Raw genomic sequence first — 7,970 nt, forward strand, 5'->3', positions numbered from 1 at the left:
AAATAATTTAGATTTCTGTAAATGCTATGATTTGATAAAAATATATCCTTTGAGGCTACTATGCTATGAATTTATTTATGAAGTATTAAATATTTTGAGAGTTACTTGTGTTCACGGAGATTGGATTCGGATATATAGTGTTCGGTGTCATGAAACTACACGTGTCGGTGTAGGCGTAGATGGCCACTTCGTGGTATAGACTACGACAGAGTGATCTCCCTCGAGAGGGTACTATTTTATGTTATTATTAGCATGGATGAGTTGATTCGTACGACACTACGATGAGACGACCTGAGCAAGTAGGGTATATGATACTTGCCGCTAGATACATAACCTAGTTGACCTTCTCATGTCAGTGATGGTATGTACTCCCAGAGAAAGGTAAGAATGATTTTCTTATGTTTAGGCCTAAGGAGCCGAAAATGATTTCGATGACTTAAAGCAAATGAAATGATTTTGCATGATTTTTATCCAAAATCTTGGATTGATGTAAATATTTTAAAAGTTTATATTGTGGGTTATATTTCACTTGGTTGTTATTTAAAATAACAAGGGTCATGAATTGATGAAATTTTTTATCGTTTTATATCAAATATTGGTGCATTATTTTTACAAAGTTTGTCCCAAGAACTTAAGTTAGAGAGAGTCCATGATACTTATTGAGTACCGTTGTGGTGTACTCAGCCCTTAGGGGGCTCACTCCAAGGCCCTGCTTACTTTACATGTTTGAGGATGATGTAAGATACGTGGCATGCGGTCAGGCTAGGATGACTCTCTTTACGAGGTATTATGAAGTACCACTTTTATTTCGTGGTAGTTATCATGTTCTTTCTTATTTTATTTTGTTGGAATTACTCCAACCGCTGGTTCTATTCTTTGGTATATAGGCTCCATAGATAGTTGTGAAATATTGTAGTAACGGGGTTACACATGACATACATGAAAGTATATTTATTTTAGTTAGTCTTATTGTTATTATCATGAAATACGTCACGTGTGATTTTGAATTGGAAAAATATTTTTATCATTTAACTTGAAAATGTATATGATTTTCAAGGAGCTTCCGCAGTTAAATTTATTTTCATGCATATGATTTGGGTGCATCACATGGTTTTGGGTCGTGACACTTACGGAAATGTCCCAAAGAAGTCTTAACTTATCAACCTCTAGCCACCAATCATAGACTTACCAAAATTAGTCAAATACATACAAAAATTGAAAACCCAAATAAATAAGGATTCTTTCTCTCCAAGAATCACACTCAAAGATCTCCTTCCATATTTTTAAACTTGATCAACAATATTAGATGCAAGACAAATAGAAATTTTCATGGATGATGTAGCAAATAAGGTGATGAAATACTATATATATATATATATATATATATATATATATATATATATATATATATATATATATATATATATATATAAGATTCTAAAAATCTAAGCAAAAAGGACATTTATCAATGGGTATGGTTGAAATTCATTGAAACACATATAGACGAGTCAATATACAAAATTTGAGGAAGATTTGAAGTGATTTTGACTGATTTGACATCAAAATGCATAGTAAAATTCGAGTTCAATTTTTTTTTTACGACACATGTATCACGCATGCATCTCACACACAAGTATATATGGATATATATGTGATACACATTTGATACAAATATGATTCATATGTGATACACAAATGATATACATTGTGATACACATATGATCTTTTTCCAGTTCATCTTCTACTTCGAATTTTCAATTCAAACCACCTCAAAACTCTACCAAATCATCTCAAAACTGAGATTTAAACTCCTTAAGATATATCTAATTTATTCCAACAACACTCACTCAAACGTAAGTAAAATTTTGATATTTGTTTTGCTACAAATAGCTAATTGACTAATATTAATAATATTTTAGGAATTGATTAATTTTTGTACTAACTTATTTATGGACGAACATAATTGATAATTTTTCAAAAATCACATAAAGTGAAACGGACATTCACAAAGAAGTAAAAAGAAAAAGAAGAAGAAAAGGACAAAAGACATTCGTAAATAGCAAGTGAGCAATGCAATATTTCAGCACTAATTCCTAAAATAGCAAATTTTAATATTTGCAACCGGCAGTATTTATGAATAGGAAAGCCAATATCTAAAATCGATAAACACTAACATTTTATTTGGAAAGTATTTTAAATAAAACATAGTTCTAGAAACTTTATTTTTTTCAAATAAGATTCACGATAAGAAAAAATTTAATTTATATATTTATTTCATCTTTAAAATATTATTTCAACAACAACTTTTAATGGTGTAAATATCGTCCAAACTCATTGTGGAAGAGAAATTTTAGAATCCGGAATCAAAGTAACACATTTTGCAACTTAAAGAACCAAATTAAAGTGAGAAAAAACAAAACAAAACTATATATAGCGCAATGGTATCCATTTTTACTATTTTTTACTCTAGGCTCCCACCCCAAGTTCATCTCCTTCATATTTCTAAGTTCCAACAACAAATAATGTCAACAAACAATTTTGAGGCCTTCTTGGGCTCCCTTCAATCCGAGTTGGAGGCGTTGGATTTATAAATATTATGTAAATAATGAATATGCAGATCTATATTTTATATTGTAATAATTATTCTATAAGTTGATACATTGATTATCATTTATTTTGATGTGTATATATAGGAGGAAGATCAATGTAGTTTTAAATAATGGTATGATGAACCCTTTCAGCAGGAATACTACAAATCAGTGACGCAAGAACTTTAGTAACGTATTGGAGAGAACGAAAACAAGATCTGGAAACTCAAAGAAAACTATTACAATATTGAAAAGAGGCCGAGGGAGCGAAAGGGAAACTGAAAGAAGTTGAAGAAGAGAAAGATCGGTTGCAAAAGAAATTTCAATGACTGAACCAGTGCATCACAGGTGGTAGAGACTGAAAAACTGTGTGACTGCCTTAATTTTGTTGTTTGTGTAAGTTATTATTCATGTGTTATATATTTTTCACACTATGACTAATTCATTGATTATGCTTTGTGTATTTTGGATTTGTTATACATTCTATTTTAAAAGGCTAAATTGGGACTCGCCCTAGGGCAAAGCACTCGTAAAACGTCCCTGGGCTTATGTGTGAGGCTTAGTTCCGGTGAGACTTACGCCTCAGCCGTCGAGGCTTATGCCTCGGACACGCCCAACGCTCAACGTACTGGGCTCGCCTAATAGAACTTTTGTTATGTCTTTATTAAATAATAGTTCATAATTTTTATAGTTATTTTCCTAAATATTATTTTTTTTCACGTTTACGAAATACAATACTTATTAATTTAATAGCTCAGTATTAGCTAGTAACTATTTACAAGTAATTAGTTATCATGGTATAGTATGGTGAATTATGTGTCACTTTATTAACTTGTTGAAACTTAAAAATAAATGATGCTAGAGAATCATATTTAAATTGTGAATTATGTTTTTATATAAATTCTCTTTCAAATAAAAAGCATATTAAATAAAAGGAGTATTTTAAAAAAATATCAAATTATAATATCGAAATTCTTTCAAGATTCATTACTCTTTAAGAGATACATATAAGATTTCGCATCAAATACATTACTTTTGATGTTTGAGTTGTAACGACGTTGCAGCTAATTTGCATATTATGATATATGTCATACTTTTCGTATTATTCATAGTTGAATTATAATTTATAAATATTTTAAATAGATTATTTGTTATAATTTTGTGATTTTAATGTAATTTTTATAATTATATTTTATTTTATACTATCTTAAAATTCTTGAAATTAGTAAATTTAAAGATCCGTGGGACTTACGCCCCATTTCTCATGGCTCACGTCTTGTCTCGTCATAGGTAAAACGCGTCGCTTCACGTCCTCGCCTTTTAAAATATTGGTTATACAAAGGAAGTATGGATTATACGTTGGAACATGTATTTTGAAAGCTTATATATATTCCTCATGAAAAAAATATTTACACAAAAAAGTTAAGAAATAATTTCATATATATCAAGTGAAATTGTCGGGTTGATCAGCTGCATCTATAATAGAGTTTGCATGCCCATCTGTTGATAAAAAATTATATACTAAAAAAATTAATAAATTGTGTATGCAAATGAAGTATATTAAGCATACGAGATACAATGAAAGTCTAAATCGCGTTGCAGCGGGATGCTCGAAGGAATCTTCTAGTGGGACTGCATTCTCGGACGGTTTCGCTATCTTTGGTGAATGCTCGAAGAAATCTTCCAATGGAATAAGTGTGTCTCTGGCTTCCAATGCTCAACCAATGCCGTGATCAATTAGCAATTGAACTACAATCGGTCCACCTAGTAGCTTCAAGTATTTTTTGTAATTCCTATTTGGAAGATAATAAAGTTTCAACATGTTTATTATGAGTATTAATATTTTTTTAGGAGTTATCAGTGTATGGCGTTATTATTGGGTTTAAGCTTGTTCGAGCTTTAAAGTGAGTGAATGGGAAATGGAGGGAAAATAAAATTTTTATTTTCCCTCCTTGCCAAAGGGACATTGTCCCATATTGGAGAAGGAAAAGACTTTTGATGAGTATATATACAATTGCTCTTCTTCTAACTCTTAAAGAGTTAAGAAGAAGGCAAGCCTTGCGTTGCCGTCGTTGCTTGGCTTGATTGATTAATTTTTTGGACCAAATTTATTTGTTAATATTAAGTGGGCGTTTGGACATAAGAATTGTAAAATTCCAAAAAAAAAAAAATGAAAATAATTTTTAAGTGAAAATGGCATTTGAAATTTAGAGTTGTGTTTGGACATTAATATAATTTTGGATTGTTTTTAAAGTTTTGTGAGTGATTTGAGTGAAAAGTCATAACAGACATTCTGAAGAGTTGCACCTCTTCGTTTAAACTCAATATGTTGGCTATAAATAGCAGACTATTCCCTTAGATTTTCCTTACGAAAATTCGGATTTCTCCTTCTTCTTTCTGCATTGTTTTAACATAAAAGAAAGCAATAAGTGTGATTTACTACTGTTCTTTGCGTTAGTTGTCACGGGTTTGAAGTACCACTACACCAGTGAGGTTATCCATTCTATCCTGGAAGAAAATAATCCTAAACCTCGGGTACTATGAGGAGATTAAGTTCTTTAAGGAAATACTGTGAATTCAGTGGGCTCGAATTAATTATGTTCTTCTGCATTTCTGGTTTTACATTGTTTCAAATTTTTGAATATATTTTCGAATACAAAATACTAACAAGCTTAAGGAACTTAATTATTTTTTCTGTATTCATCTTATATTCTATTTGTGGGAGACTAAATCCTAGTGATTTCTACTCTCAATTTGGAGACTAAAATCTTTGGATCTTCTACTCCTTGGTTGATATTACGTGATTAAAATCTTTGTGATTTTCTACTCGTTCTGTATTCGGTTTGAAGAAATAAAATTATCATCATGGTATTTAATCTGTTTTTGTTAAAGTTATTCGGTTTGAAGAATTTAAATACTTCACAGTTAATTAATTTTTTTTTTTGTTTTTTTGTTAACATAAATGACAGAACCAGTAACCCCCGTGGTTGGCTTTACGAGCAATGTTGCTACTTCCAGTCATTCTGTTCCACCACCGGCTCCAGCGGAAAAGCTTGAAAAATTTTCCGTGATTGATTTCAAACGTTGGCAACAAAAGATGTTCTTTTATTTGACTACTTTGAGTCTATAGAAGTTCATCAAGGAGGACGTTCTGGTTCTGTCGGAATCAACTCCTAATAATGAACGTTTTATTGTGACTGAGGCATGGAAGCACTCAGATTTCTTGTGCAAGAATTACATTCTTAGCAGACTGGAGGATGATCTTTACAAAGTCTATAGTAATAAAGAAACTTCTAAAGAACTATGGGATGCGTTGGAAAAGAAGTATATAACCGAGGATACCGGTTTGAAGAAGTTTGTTGCAGCCAAGTTTTTGGACTATAAGATGGTAGACAATAAGCCTCTCATTACCCAAGTTCAAGAGTTGCAAGTTATAATTCATGATCTCCTTACTGAAGGTATAATCTGAATCAATGCTTTTGTTGAAGGTATTAATTTTGTTACTAATTACGATTTTTTCATTAAATGTTTGGTCATCAATGAGGCATTTCAAGTTGCGGCAATGATTGAGAAGTTGCCTCCTTTATGGAGTGACTTTAAGAACTACTTGAAATACAAGCGCAATGAGATGAAACTCGAAGATCTCATCGTTCGATTGAGGATCGAAGAGGACAATAAAGCTACAGAAAAGAAGACATGTGGGAACTCAATAATTATGGGAGCAAATATTATTGAAATTGCTCCAACTAATCCGAAGAAGCGGAAGAAGTCTTCTGGGCTAAATAACTATCCCAGCAAGAAGAAATTCAAGGGAAACTGTCGCAACAATGGAAAGGTTGGACACAAAGCTACAGAATGTCGTGCTCCAAAGAAAGAGAAGAAAAAGGGTCAAGCAAATATGTTTGAAACAAATGACGATATTGATGACTTGTGCGTTATGTTGTCTAAATGCAACTTAGGGGGAAATCCTAAGGAGTGGTGGATTGATTCTGGTACCACCCGCCATGTTTGTGCTGTTAGAGAAGCATTTGCTTCATATGCTCCCGCTGGACCCGACAAGACCATTTTTATGGGAAATTCTGCAATGGACAAAATTGAAGGTTATGGAAAGATATTCCTGAAGATGACCTCTGAAAAGGTGGTGACTCTGAACAACGTTTGTCATGTTCCTGAAATACGGAAGAACTTAGTTTCTATTTCACTTCTCGTCAAGAACGGGTTTAAGTATGTTTTTATTTTAGACAAAGTTGTAATAAGTAAGAATGAGATGTACTTAGGAAAATGTTACATTACTAAGGGCCATTTTAACCTGAATGTAATGGTTGTTGACAATAATAAACTTTATGCTTCTTCTTACTTACTTGAGTCAAATGATTTATGCCATATACGTTTGGGACATGTCAATTTTAAATCCTTGCGAAAAATGATTAATTTGGAAGTATTGCCTAAGTTTGAATGCGATAAATCAAAATGCCAAATATGTATGAAATCTAAGTATGTCAAACATCCTTATAAGTCAATTGAAAGGAATTCAAATCCTTTAGACTTAATTCACACAGATATTTGCGACATGAAGTCAATACCATCTCGCGGTGAAAAGAAGTATTTCATAATATTTATTGACGACAGTACTCGATATTGCTATGTTTACTTACTTAATAGTAAAGATGAAGCAATAGATGCATTAAAGCAATACAAAAATAAAGTTGAAACACAACTTAGCAAGAAAATAAAAATGATAAGAAGTAATAGAAGTGGTAAATACGAATCTCCTTTTGAAGAGATATGTTTAGAATATTGAATTATTCATCAAACAACAGCCCCTTACACGCCCCAATCCAATGGGATTGCGAAAAGAAAGAATCGATCATTAAAGGAGATGATGAACGCTTTGTTGATAAGTTCTGATTTGCCATAGAACTTGGGGGGAAGCCATTCTTACGGCTAACTGGATACTAAATCGAGTACCCCATATCAAAACACAATCTATTCCATATGAAAAATGGAAAGAAAAGAAGCCCAACTTGAATTATTTTAAATTATAGGGTGATAAGTGGGGATTTTGACTACTTATTAGCGCCTTTTAACTTTTGTTCTAGTCTAAAAGCATTGAATTGTATTCCTGAAACTAATAAATTATGCAAAATTGCACGAATACTAGAAGTTGGGCCCCCGAGCTGAAATTCGACTAAAAAGAACAGTCTATGCACAACGCAATAAAGGGCATAGAAGCACACAATGTGCGGTCCACAGAAGGAATTCTGGGGCCGCAGAAGAAATCGTGAACCGCAAAATTCCATCTGCGACCGCAAACAAAGAAGGCACAATTAGCAGACATTTTGTGCAAATTGCGGACCACACATGAATTGTGCGGTCGCAAAA

Source organism: Nicotiana tomentosiformis, chromosome 7 (genome assembly GCF_000390325.3).
Source record: "Nicotiana tomentosiformis chromosome 7, ASM39032v3, whole genome shotgun sequence".
Classification (NCBI taxonomy): Eukaryota; Viridiplantae; Streptophyta; class Magnoliopsida; order Solanales; family Solanaceae; genus Nicotiana; species Nicotiana tomentosiformis.